The sequence below is a fragment of the Lissotriton vulgaris genome, chromosome 1_1 (assembly GCF_964263255.1).
Source record: "Lissotriton vulgaris chromosome 1_1, aLisVul1.2, whole genome shotgun sequence".
NCBI classification, from domain to species: domain Eukaryota; kingdom Metazoa; phylum Chordata; class Amphibia; order Caudata; family Salamandridae; genus Lissotriton; species Lissotriton vulgaris.
Genome location: NC_141685.1, coordinates 1,314,207,099 through 1,314,220,381, shown reverse-complemented (window position 1 = coordinate 1,314,220,381; position 13,283 = coordinate 1,314,207,099). Strand labels below are relative to the sequence as shown.

Below are 13,283 nucleotides of genomic sequence, written 5' to 3'. Positions count from 1 at the left end.
GGGGGCGCGACGTGCCCTGAAGATCTGCGTAGCTGGCGAAGTGGCGGATAGAAGCGGACCCAGAAGTGACAACATCGGAGGCCGGGGGGGTGCGCTCCAGCCCTGCTCCTCGGCGATGGTGCCCCCTACGCTTCGTCGCGGCGCCATAGAAGTGGGCCGCGCAGCGGCACCCGGAGGTGGGCAAGATGACCTGGACCTCCCGATCAGCGGCCTCGGACCTCCCTCGATAGTGGACGGTGGCCTGCGGGAGGCAGAAGCAGACTCTCCACGATCTGACCCTCGGCGGGGGGCGGCAGGCCCTTGGAGATCCACAGACTTTGCGCGGCGAAGGAGGAGAGCGGACGCATGTGAGGGGGAACAAAGGGACGAGACTGGGGTTCCCCGCCCTGATTGTTGGCTGTGGCGCCTGCGGGGGCTCAGTGGAGGAGCGATTTGCAGTGTTCCTCGATCCCGCACAGTGATTTAAGCCGGGGCAAAACGCAGTCACCCCATCACTACAGGGACGTGCCGCCTAAAAGTGCCGGATGCTGCGAAGTGCGGCTGCCATACCCCAGGCTGACGTTCAGCTGAGGCGCCAATACCCGGTAGGAGTGCTTCTTACTGCTGCCTTGGTAGGGGCAGATGACTTGAGACCCAGCGGCTGCTGCGACAATGTGGGCCTGGTGCGGAGTACCCCTCCACCCCCTACAGCAAGTGAGTGAGGACAGTATTGCTGGTGTAAGATAGTGCAGATGTGAGACCCTACCAGGGTTGGTCATTGAGGAGGAGCGGCGAGTACGCGACCAGCGTAGGCCTGTGCCTCTGAGCCGGGAAGGGACTATCTGCCACGTGCATCGGACATATCTGGGTTCCCCACTCGGCGACGCCGTAAGCCAATGAGGTGGCGATTGAGCAAGATCGAGATTTGGCAACTGATCCGCTACAGCGTTCGACGGTGAAGTTTGGCGGGTCAGAGACTCTTAGCGTTCTACCCCGATTGGCTGGCGAACACTGCTCTTTGACGCTGCCGATGAAGCCTAAGAAAATGGTGAAAGGAGACAAACCCCAAAGTAAGCTTCCTTTTTCGCAAAGGTGCTTGCAACTACAGGGAGCGCCGGCAGTGGACCAGGCGACGGCGCCACCGGAAGACGAGCCGATGGCTGGATCAGACATCAAGACTCTCCTAATGTCAATGGAGAAGGGAATACAGACGAGTATCTCCTAGTTGGGCTCAAAGATCGACGCCCTAACCTACAGGATGGACCGGATGGCAGAACGAATAGACAAGCATGCGGGAAGACTCGACATGTCGGAGTGCAGAATCACGGAAGTCGAAGAGGCCCAGATGGAACTTGATACGGGCCACAAAAAACTGGACAAGCTCATGCAAATACTCCAAGACAAGACGGAGGATTTGGAGGCCTGCTCCCGGCGCTGTAATCTCAGAATCAGGGGGCTGCCAGAGACCACCTCAACGGGTCCCATGGAAGCGTTCGTGGAAAACCTCCTCACAACTCTCCTGGGTGAGGGGGCATTCTCGGCGATGTTCGTGGTAGAAAGGGCGCATCGCTCATTGGGGCCGAAACCGTGACTGGGGGTGCCCCCCTGCCCTATCATCGCGAAGTTGCTCAATTACCGGGTCACTCACACATATTCACGAACACCACCGCACTACAGCGAGCAATGAAGAGTTGGGCCAGGGAACGGTCTAACAATGCAAACAGCTCGAATGAGGCGGGAGAAGATAGCAGTCGGCTGACGAGCAGGAGTGACTGAACTACTGACAGGGCGGTAGGACTTGCCTGAGTTGCTCTGTTTCACACGTTGGTATTGGCTCGGCTCTCCCCCTTTTTTTTTCTCTTCCTTTTTTCCCTTGTTCCCTCTCCTACCCCACCCCCCCTTATAACTACCCTTTTCTATTCACATTTTCCCTTTGGCGGGGGGAGGCGCATTCACAGCCTTATTGCATGTTCTAGCCACGGACAGGGAACATGGGAGACACTATCAAACAGATGTATATTTTTGCTGGGTGGGGGGGGGCGATACGGCTGAGCATAATGCGGCACTTGGGGGCTTCTGTGCATGCTTGATATGCTGTATAAGTTGATGAGCGAGGATTTGATCTTTGGACTTCGGGGGGCGGGGGGTGGATTGGTACACAAAGTTTTTAGGCAATTGTTTGGTTACTACGCTCATTAGGTGCTGGATGCATGGCGCGGCGGCAGCGGGGACGCGGTCCCAGAAGTACAATGTGCACGGATACCATGCTAAGGATGCTAGGTGACCTTGGCCCCAGCGCGCAACGCACCATAGGGTTTTACTTATTCCAGTTGGCTATGGGAGAGGAGGGGGGGGGGGGGGGAGGGAAGGAGGTCGGCAAGGCCAGGTTGTGGGAGGTCTGCTGTGGGAGGGGGGAGGGGTCTTTTCTGAAGTTTGGTTGCTCACTGTTTGGGGGGGAGGGAATTGGGATGCCTATCGCACACACGGCCATTACCTGAAACACATCCTGACTTACCTCAGACAGACTGTACCTTATGTACGGATGTCTGCAAATAGTACAACGGGTCTTCAAGATCCGGCACCCACGCTGCGTGTCCTCACATGGAATGTTAGGGGCCTCAATGACCTTCGTAAACTTAGAAGGGTGCTGAGCTACCTTTAACGCCATAGGGTGGATATGGCACTACTTCAGGAGACTCACTTGCCGTCAGCTAGCAAAATGCTCCTTTTGAGGGGGTTTGCGGGTAACTCCACCGCAACTGGTTTTACAACACATGATAGGGGAGTCCTGACCTGGGTTAACCCGAGAACCACGTTAACTCAGACCCTTCTGAAAGCTGATCCGGAGGGGAGATATGTTATCTCCAGGTGCTACGCAAAGGTGTTGGATCTTGTGGTAGTCAAAGTCTATGGCCCTAATTTTGACTCCCCGGTTTTTTACAGCACATTAGCATCAACAGTCCGCCCACATGCTTCGGCGCGGATGCTCTGGGGAGGCGACTTTAACTTAGTACTTGATCCGGCACTGGACAGATCAGCGGGTCCCCCGCGTACACCATCGGCAGCTGCACAGGCACTGAGCAGGGAGCTCCTCATGCTTGATCTTGGGGATGTATGGCGCTATAGGCATGCTGAGAGGGGAGGGTATACACACTACTCCACATTTCATGATATACACACTAGGATTGACTACTGGATGGCGACACCGGCGATAATGAGTGGTATCAAGTCTTGTACAGTGCTGCCACGCACCCTCTCGGACCATTCCCCAGTGCTTGTGGAGCTACACTCGCCTGCTAAAAGCATACCTTCGTTCAGGTGGAGGTTTCCTCCCTATTCACTGCTGGATGAGCAGTACCGGGGGGGAGCTCGCGGAAGACATTGGCGTCTTCTTTGATACAAATGATGGGTCAGTTGAAATCTACCAAACTCTATGGGAGGCTTTCAAAGTGTATATTATACGCGGGTGTTGTACCTTTAACGGACGTCAATCCAGTTGAACACAAACATCAGAACCATCGAGTGGAGAAAGAAAAAAAGCGCGAAAAATTCCGTAGCCATCCGCCTTTCTCCAGCAAACGAAACGGAGGACAGGCTACAAACCACATCTAAACCGGAGGCAGGCAACCCGTTCGTATCTCACACTGGTGCAACTAACCTACATATACATCTGTTTTATTCCTTTTTTGGGAAAACCATCGCCTAGTAAAGGTGATCAACTAAAGTAGTGAGAACGCATTATAGTGGGGAAATGATAGAAAACGCTTGAAGTTTCATTTTTAAACCGGTGATAATTAGATGAAGGTAGAAGCGAGATGGGAGCAGTGAATGCTGTTTAAACAGATATCACATGCCTACTCCGAATGTAAAAGGAAAGGTGCCTCACTCCCTTCATTAGTCTGTTTGCACAGTTTATATGAAAATCTGTTTTTAGAAAAAGTGGCTGAATATTCATTTGTCCTGATGAAGACAAAAGACTTTGTCGAAACGCGTTGACATACACAGCCCAATTCTTCATTTTCAAAGAGAATATTTTATTGTCAATTGTTATGATTTCTTATGTTGTGTTAAAGAAAGGTCACACTAAGAATCAATAGCTTTTACTGTGTTTATCTTGTATACAGATCTATATGTATTTATTCAATTTTTAATATCGGAATTAAAAATTATTTTTGATATCATTACAGTCCATTGCACTAATTTCTTGATTTTTTGTTATATATAATATGTTTTCTTAGTAGCCAGTTTCTTGTGTTGTAAGTCTGCCTGGGTATATACCTTTACATAAAAATATATTAGGGGCATGGCCATGTCCAAACATTCCAGCGTCCTCAAATCAATCCGGGGCCAACTGGCGCTACTAGAGAAACAGTTGTCCGCCCTTGAGCAAAGGCAGCGTGTAAGCCCTAATACGGAGGTCCTAGAGGAGATCAAGTTGCTGCTCACTGAATATCACAAAGAGGCAGATAGGGAGGTCCAGCACATGGGGAAATACGCGACGGCTAGAACGTATGGTGAGGGGGAGCGACCTAGCTCTCTACTGGCCAGAATTCTGAAAGGTAATAGAGGGAAGACACAGATTACGGAGTTAAGGCCAGCTGACGGTGAGATAGTTATGGAGAACGCCGAGATAGCTGGACGCTTAGATACTTTTACTCTGACTTGTATTCGTCAAAATGCGGAAACCTGGATGATGACATCTCTGATTACCTGGAGCATATTGCATTACCTATGCTCTCGAATCCACAGCGGGAATTCCTCATGTTACCTATCGGCAAGGATGAAATAGTGGAGGCACTGGCGAGCATGCGCTCCGGTAGTGCTCCGGGCGCTGACTGGCTCACGGTGAGCTTCTATAAAGCATTCCAGGACAAGTTGATCCCGCATCTCTCCGCACTATTTGATGATATTTGTGTGGAAGGCAGCATGCCACCATCGATGAGGGAGGCACTGTTGGTGACTATACTTAAACCCAATAAGCCCCATGACTAATGCAGTTCGTATAGACCGCTTTCGCTCATGAACGTCGATGCCAAATTATATGCAAATGTCTTGGCTACGCGCCTTGCCCTTCTGGCGCCTGAATTGGTTGCGCCGGAACAGGCGGGATTCATCCCCAATCGGAACCTCACGTAAGTCAAGTCAAGTCAAAGAATTTATATAGCGCACTACATACCCAGAGGGTCTCAAGGCGCTTAGGGAGGGGAGGACGCTTACTTGTCAAATATCCACGTTTTAAGTTGCTTTCTAAAAGCTAGGTGGTTCTGGGTAAGGCGAAGGTAGGCGGGGAGTGAGTTCCATGTTTTAGCTGCCAGGTATGAGAAGGATCTGCCTCCCATGGTGGTCTTGTTGATGCGGGGAACAGTGGCGAGGGCTTGGCTGGAAGAACGTAGTTGGCGGGAGGGGGTGTAGAAGGACAGTCGTGAGTTGAGGCATTCTGGTCCGATGTCGTAGAGTGATTTGTGTGCGTGGGTTAGCAGTCGGAAAGTGATCCTCTTATTGACGGGTAGCCAGTGGAGGTCTTTCAGGTGCCCAGAGATGTGTTCGTTACGTGGGATGTCTAATATGATCCTGGCTGAGGCGTTTTGGATTCGTTGGAGTTTCTTCTGGAGTTTAGCGGTAGTACCTGCGTAGAGGGTGTTTCCGTAGTCCAGTCGGCTCGTGACTAGAGCATGGGTGACTGTTTTTCTGGTTTCGGTGGGGATCCAGCGAAATGTTTTTTTGAGCATGCGAAGGATGTTGAAGCAGGATGAGGATACGGCGTTGACTTGTCTGTTCATTGAGAGTGAAGAGTCCAGGATAACGCCTAGGTTCCGTGCGTGGTCTGTCGGGATGGGTGCTTTTCCAAGGGCTTCCGGCCACCAAGAGTCGTCCCATGCAGAGGGGGATGTACCTAAGATTAGGACTTCTGTTTTATCTGAGTTCAGTTTCAGACGGCTTTGTTTCATCCATTCGGCAACTTCTTTCATTCCTTCGTGTAGGTTTGTTTTGGCGGTGCTGGGGTCATTGGTGAGAGAAAGGATCAGTTGAGTGTCATCTGCGTAAGAGATGATGTTGAGGTTGTGTTGGCGAGCGATGGCCGCAAGGGGGCTCATGTATACGTTGAAGAGGGTGGGACTGAGTGAGGATCCTTGTGGTACGCCACAGATGACTTCAGTGGCTTCGGATTTGAATGGTGGAAGGCGGACTCTCTGGGTTCTTCCGGTGAGGAACGAGGTGATCCATTCAAGTGCTTTTCCTTGTATTCCGATGTTTCTGAGGCGTTGTAAAAGGGTGCTGTGGCAGACTGTGTCGAAGGCTGCAGAGAGGTCGAGGAGGATGAGGGCGACTGTGTCTCCATTGTCCAGTAGAGTTCGGATGTCGTCTGTTGCTGCGATGAGGGCGGTCTCAGTGCTGTGTTTTGCTCGGAAGCCAGATTGTGAGGAGTCGAGGGATTTGTTGGCTTCGAGGAAGGCGGCGAGTTGGTTGTTGACAGCTTTCTCGATGACTTTGGCTGGGAAAGGAAGGAGCGATATGGGGCGGTAATTTTTGAGTTCGGTGGGGTCCGCTGTGGGTTTTTTCAGAAGGGCGGTGAGTTCAGCGTGTTTCCAGCTTTCCGGGAAGGTGGCGGAGTTGAAGGAGCAGTTGATGACGTCTCGGAGGTGCGATGCTATGACGGAGTCTGCTTTGTTGAAGATGTGGTGAGGACATGGGTCTGTGGGGGATCCTGAGTGGATAGAGTTCATCAGGCGGATGGTGTCCTCAGTGGAGATTGGGTTCCAGTCGTTAAGGGCGTTCAAGGGGGGAGAATGTTCAGCAAATGGTTGGGTGGGTTGGTCTTCGGGTTGGTTGTCGAAGCTGTTGTGGATGTCTGCAATTTTGTCGTGGAAGAATAAAGCCAGGGAGTCGCAGAGGGCTTGAGAGGGGGTGATGTCGTTGGAGTTGGCCGAGGGGTTGGTAAATTCCTTGACGATGTTGAAAAGTTCCTTGCTGTTGTGGGCGTTGTTGTCTAGTCGATCCTTGAGTACTGTTTTCTTGGCCTTTCGGATTAGTTGGTGGTGTGTGCGGGTGGCGTTTTTGAAGGCGTCCTTGGTGCTAGTGGTTGGGTCTTTTTTCCAGGCCTTTTCAAGGGAGCGGCAGAGTTTCTTGGACTTCTTAAGATCATCGTTGAACCATGAGGCCTTCTTGCTGCTAGGTTTGCGTTGACGTTTTTTCAGTGGTGCTAGGATGTCGGCGGTGTTGGATAACCATAGGGTGAAGTTGGCGGCGGCTTGGTCTGGGTTAGAGGAGTGGGCTGGGGTGTTTAGAAGGAGCGATGAGGAGATCTGGTCGATGGTGATTTTGTTCCAGTTTCTTTGCAGAGTTGGTTGGAGGTGGTTGGTGGGTTTCGGCTTGTTGTAGGTGAAGTGAACGCAGCTGTGGTCAGTCCAGAGGAGATCCGTAGTGTGGCTGAAGGAGACATGGTTGCTGGAGGTGAAGATAGGGTCGAGTGTGTGACCTGCGATGTGGGTGGGGGAAGTGACCAGTTGTTTAAGTCCGAGGTTGGCGAGGTTGTCCAAGAGGGTGGTGGTGTTGTGGTCGTTGTACTTTTCAAGGTGAAAGTTGAGGTCTCCCAGAAGGATGTAGTCTTTGGAGGGGAGCGCGTGTGGAGTGATGAAGTCCGTGATGTCTTCACTGAATTTTGCGCGGGGTCCTGGTGGTCTGTAAAGGAGGGTGCCTCTGAGTGTGGTCTTGGGGTCGATGTGGATCTGGAAGTGAAGGTGTTCAGAATTGGCGAGGTTGACGTCAGAGCTGTTTGAGATGTGGATTGATTTTTTATGGACGATAGCGATTCCTCCTCCTGTGTGGCCGGTGCGGTCCTTGCGTGTGATCTTATAGTTTTCAGGGATGGCAATGGTGATGTCTGGGGCGGAGGAAGCGTTCATCCATGTTTCTGTTAGGAAGGCGATGTCTGGAGAGATGGTGTCTAGTAGATTCCATAGGTCAATGGCGTGTCTGTGGACCGAACGAGTGTTGAGAAGGATGCATTGTAGGTGGTTGGGGTCGGGAATCTGTGTTGTGGTTGTAGCGGAGATGTTGTCGGTGCCGATGAATTTGCAGGAGTAGCAAGAGAAAGGTCCATGGGTGTGTCCAGGAGCGGCTTGGACGCAGTTGGGGGCGCGACCGGGGTTAAGGGCTAGGAGGGTGGCGGCATCGTAGGTAATGCGGGAGGGCTGGGCAGCGCGAGGGGCAGGGGGTCTGGCGCTGGGCGCGGTCCAGGCGCTGACGGGCGTAGACGGGCTTACCTTTGGCGCACCTTCGGCGCGGATTGGGCGCGGTCGCTGCGCGTGGACGCTGCGCGCGGGAACGGCTGTCATATAAGGAGGGTGGGGGAGAGGGGCGAGGGCGGCTCAGCTGGGAGGCGTGGCGGGCTCAAGGGACGGAGCACAACAACAACAAGCTCAAAATGGAGGGGAGGGCAGAGCAGGGCGCCGGGGGATCTCACAAACAATGCGCAGGTCTAGTTAAAATAAGCAAGTAATGAAAACGAAATGCACACGCTCTAAAATCGCCAAACTTAGTCACAGTGCAGCTTTGAAATAACGATACCACGTTTCAGAGAGAGCGCAGGCAGGGGAGCGATCACTCGAGGCAGAAGCGAGGAGTGAATCACAGCGCTGCGTGGTCAGAGGACGCGCTTTAATGCTAGTGGGAGGGCGGCTCAGCTGGGAGGCGTGGCGGGCTCAAGGGACGGAGCACAACAACAACAACAAGCTCAAAATGGAGGGGAGGGCAGAGCAGGGCGCCGGGGGATCTCACAAACAATGCGCAGGTCTAGTTAAAATAAGCAAGTAATGAAAACGAAATGCACACGCTCTAAAATCGCCAAACTTAGTCACAGTGCAGCTTTGAAATAACGATACCACGTTTCAGAGAGAGCGCAGGCAGGGGAGCGATCACTCGAGGCAGAAGCGAGGAGTGAATCACAGCGCTGCGTGGTCAGAGGACGCGCTTTAATGCTAGTGGGAGGGCGGCTCAGCTGGGAGGCGTGGCGGGCTCAAGGGACGGAGCACAACAACAACAACAAGCTCAAAATGGAGGGGAGGGCAGAGCAGGGCGCCGGGGGATCTCACAAACAATGCGCAGGTCTAGTTAAAATAAGCAAGTAATGAAAACGAAATGCACACGCTCTAAAATCGCCAAACTTAGTCACAGTGCAGCTTTGAAATAACGATACCACGTTTCAGAGAGAGCGCAGGCAGGGGAGCGACCACTCGAGGCAGAAGCGAGGAGTGAATCATTAGGAGGTACTTGGCGTAGTGCAACACGTGAAGCAAGATACAAAACAATAGCGTATTCCTGGATATGGAAAAGGCATTTGACTCAGTTGAGTGGCCCTTTATAATCAGAGTGCTGCGACAAATGGGACTGGGCGAACCATATCTCCAAATGATTGGAGCCTTATATCATGACCCGTCGGCGAGGCTGCGCGTAGGGGACCTGGTTACGGACCCTTTTCCTATTGGTAGAGGGAGCAGGCAGGGTTGCCCACTGTCACCGCTACTTTACGCGCTAGTGGTGGAACCGTTGTCTTGTGCATTGCGTGAATACCACTGGCATGAAGGTGTAAGTTTCCCGGCACACAAGATCATAGTTTTGACATACGCAGATGACACCTTGCTCTATGTCTGTGACCCGGAGAATAATCTGTCGTCGGTTTTGCGGGAAGTGGTGCGCTTTGGTGCTCTTCCCGGCCTGAAGGTTAACTGGTCGAAGTCGGTGGCCTTTCCTTTAACCCCAGCTACCAGCCGCTTTGCAGTGGTCTCAAGACCCGGTACGTTATCTAGGGGTACAGCTGCACACTGATCCGGAAATTCTGATGCGAGAAAACTAAGGTATGGCTTACAACAGGCTTGAGGATGACGTGGAGAAGTGGTGCGGGTTACCGCTATCTCTAATGGGCCGCATAGCCATCATGAAAATGGTGGTGCTGCCAAGTTTTTTGTTTCTGTTCAGTGCAGGGGGAGGCAGGGGAGGTGGGAGTCGGCACACCGGTAGCACCAGAGACTGAACAACACCTGGGAGTGGACTAGTTACACCTCCCGGGGCTGCGGCCATGGCGGGGGTTCTGGAAGCTGGGAGTTTACTCCCTCTTTCCTCCCATAGTTGAGACGTTTTTTTAACCCAGAGACTGTGGATGGGCTATGATAGTGCGGACCCCGACTGCAGATGGAGTGGTGACAGAGGTATATAGATGCTGCAAAACACACAGGAATGGTCAGGGGGGATATGGCAGTGTGGGGGGCGGGGGTGGTTGTTTATTTTCATTGTCTTTGAGTCGGCGCTTATTAATGGACTGAGGTGTTGTTCATTTTGACTATTGTTCTCGTTAGCCCCGGGGTTGGTCCGATAGGGGGGGTGGTCTCTCTTTCTATGCAGAGGGGATTGCCTTTCCCTTAGAATGTCTGCTTAGAATCTGCCTCTATGAGGCTGCTGCATCGCCACCGGACCCCAGGGTTGTCGGCCTTCTGGCTGTGTTTCATTTGCTTGTCATTGTTCTTGACTTCCATTTCAACTGCGGCCAGCCTCTGGGCTGTAGGACTGAAGCTGTGTATACCTGACTTGATGGCAATAAAGTTTTTTTTTGAAAAGTTAAAAAAAAAAGGTATGAGGGTGTCTATCTATTAGTTGTCTCTTCCAGATTAGTTTATTATAGTAATTATGGAAAGAACCCAAGCCTTCTCTACTCCATGAGCGCCACTCCTGTGAATAATGGGTATTAGTTACGTATTGACAACAACAGAACAATATATTATGTATCCAGAGTGTTCTGATGACATCTCAAAGGAAGTTTGAGAGTAATTGTTGAATCGTAAATCCTGGTAGCTGTAGTACTTTGAGAAAAGAAGAATACTCCTTTAGAAGCAGTAAGGACATCATTAAAGCAGAAGCCAATTCTGTGCATTGATGAATGAGCCTTCAGGCTTTTAGGGCTGGCATAGGGTCTGAGCTTGAGAGTTGGGACTAGGGGTAATAGCAACTAATTCTTATAATCTCTGGGAAGTATTACATCACCTACTGGATATGCATACATGTAAGTGTGTGTGTTAGTGTGAACATCACTCCAGAATGCTTCCAGGGAGCAAAGAGGTAAGCCTCATCATATGAAGGCAATATTCTATTCATCAATGTTAACTAGAGGTTATTTATGGCATAGATGTGCCATCATGGTTTAGAAGTCAGTGCTGACTTTCCAGGCTGAGAAGGTCTACATGTTCTGGAACCTCAGGACAGGTTGAGGGTCATGTGAAACCAAGGAGTCCTGCATGCAGTACTTAAACAACACATGGTGGGTATTTCACCCCTTTGTCTATTGTCAAGGTAAGTCCATGAATGTTGTAGAATGGACATTAGAGATGTGACAGATGAAGGCATGTGTATGATATCACCTGCACTCTTGAATAGCAGCTGAATCTCAGATGATTCAAGAAGGGAATCCATGTAGGACCTGAAAATGCCGCTCTCCTGTGCTATGTGCTCAGTGTGTCGGTGTAGTGATATCCTTTTGTGAAAGAAGCACTTTGAAGTTGTTACAAGCATTATTTTCCTGGTTGATGTTATCAAAAATATATCTAATTATGGCCAAAGTAAATTCCTATTTTCCCCTTCTGTGAGGATATTTCAGTGCCTTATTCCCTACTTTCCTGAATTACACAATTTGTAAGCTTTCTTCGACTAAAGTGTGAGTGAACCCTAAAGCAAGTGCTGGATGCATGGAAGGTAGGGCACCCCCCTTGTTCCGCTGATGGTAAGGCCATCCATTTGAGGGGTCTTGGTAGACGCTGCGGGGCTTTAACCAGTGTTAGAGGCATATTTGTTCCCATCACCTCAGCAATGTGTGGCTTGCTCCTTTCCTGGATTCTTTCACTACACTCCAGACGCAAATCTTTTCATAGAGTCAGGAGTTGAGGCTGCATACAGCTCTGTTGTGTTTAAGATAAAAAAAGATTTGCCCATTGGTAAGGGTGTTCTTTGTGTTATTGTCCCATTGTTTCAGACAATAATTTGTCTATCTGAACTACTTGTCTCAGGATTCTCTGTTTATTTTAAATCAAGTGCTTCTACAAGCACAATAAATGATCTTCAGTAATATTAAGGCTTATTTGTATTTATTGACTCTTTTGTTTGGGCACCTGCTCCCAGGGAAGTATAACCTCATTGTAGGAGCACATACCATGCCAGCACAAAAAGTTAGGAGTGCCCCCGATATTGAGGATGGGCAGTGTCTCTGTCCCTTGCCATAGGTTGAGTGGCATCTAGTAAACAAGAGGACTAAATAGAGAGGCTCAAAAATCTCCCCTACGCCAGTTAGATGGAAGCAGATGAAAATACAGCCCTAAGCAACCAGTCTATGGCTAGACAACTTGAAAAAAAGAAAAGGATCGTCACATTCACCTAAAGACTTAGAATGGCAACAGTTCACTTAATATTTAAGGAGGGGTCACTTTAAACAAATTAAATACGAATACAAAAGACCCATGTCACCTATTTCAACTTGGCTTTTCAAAAATGAGCACACAAGCATTGAAGGAGCATCTCTGGCCAAGTTAAACCTTCCTAGCCAAAAATGCTGGCATTCTAATGAGGCGATGTGGTCTATTGTCTACAGTGGAGCTAAGAGACCAGTTCTAATTTTAGCTTGTAAACCCAATGGGAGATCCAAAGAAAATGACCTTGTTGCATGCCTCAGTCCTGCTTAAAATTTGGATTGCTTAGTCAGCTATTAGTAGAAATATTGCTTGAGTGATTTTGAAGAATAAGTATTTCAACCAATTAAAACAGCACTTCTCCAGTATTGGGGTGTCTTTCAAATATTCACATGCGTGAATCATTCCCCGTCGTCGGAGTGGGAGTCCCACGGTACATAAAAAAGCAATAATTATGCCATAATAACCAAAAAACCTTGGTAACATAAAACCAGGAAGTAAAGTAGCCCTAAGCTACAAGGAAGAACTTCCACACCTATGACTATCATAGTCATTATGTATAGTCTAAACTGCAGCCAATCAGGCGGCAGCACCCACCAGAATGTTCTCCTCAGAGGCTCAGGCTCTCAGATTTTCTACCGCACGTCGTGTGAAGGGAGTCTCCCTGAGCTCGGCTCAGTGCTTCACTGTTTTTTCTGGATTTTTTCTTCTCTTCAGGATGTCATCTTCTAAAAAATCTCTCTTTAGACCTTGTGAATCTTGTGGGAAGCTACGGCTGTTTTCAGAAGATCACCACAAGAAGTGCTTGTACTGCCTTTATCCAGATCATGAGGTGAGAGATTGTAAAATTTGCAGGAC

At 50.0% G+C, this 13,283-nt stretch overlaps 1 protein-coding gene across 2 annotated transcripts in view; it reads left to right on the top strand.

Annotated features, from left to right (window-relative positions):
- Positions 1-13,283, top strand: part of AVIL (advillin) — a 411,867-nt gene that overhangs the window by 334,059 nt on the left and 64,525 nt on the right. The window lies entirely within an intron of this gene.